We start from the raw sequence: 714 nt of genomic DNA, 5'->3' as shown, positions 1-714 counted from the left end.
CTGGCCTTGAATGCATCAGGGATGGGGCATCCACAACCTCCTTGGGCAGCCTGTTCCAGTGCCTAGTCTACATAAACACCTGGGATTGCCCCAACCCAAGTTCAACACCTTGCACTTGGCCTTGTTGAACCTCATTAGGTTCACATGGGCCCACTCTCTAAGTCCCTCTGGATGGCTTCCTTTCCCTCCATCTTGAGATCGAAAGCCAAACGGAGCATCGCAGATGTTGGAGAGCAACCAGATGTATTTTTAGGCCTCGCTCCCATCTAAAAATATACTTCAGTCATACACTTCAGCAATGCCACAAAGGCCTAATGCTGTACGGAGAGCGGAGCACAGCCTGCTGCTGTAACTGGGTGGCTCGACCCGCCTGACTTGAGCTTTGTGATTAAGAAATCCTGCCCTGAAACTGCTGTTGTGTGCTGGTTGCTCAAGGAACGCAGCTCTGAACAGGTTTGTTGCACAACATTGTTACTTAAGTCAGACAAATCTGAGTGTACAAAAAGCTAACGTGAAGGAAGGCTTCGAGATCTGCCCTGAAGTGAAATAAATGCGCTGAGCCAACAGAGGGCTGGAAAGTATCCCTGATTACTGAAGAGATGAGAAAATGGGGGTGATAGCCTGAGGGATGCAGGTAGAAGCTGGCTGTGCTGGGGGGGGGGGAACGAAAGTGGACTACAGAACAGCCACGTTCTCAACATGTGGGTCTATTTT

The sequence above is a fragment of the Meleagris gallopavo genome, chromosome 5 (genome assembly GCF_000146605.3).
Source record: "Meleagris gallopavo isolate NT-WF06-2002-E0010 breed Aviagen turkey brand Nicholas breeding stock chromosome 5, Turkey_5.1, whole genome shotgun sequence".
NCBI classification, from domain to species: domain Eukaryota; kingdom Metazoa; phylum Chordata; class Aves; order Galliformes; family Phasianidae; genus Meleagris; species Meleagris gallopavo.
Note: the sequence above shows the minus strand (reverse complement) of the source record.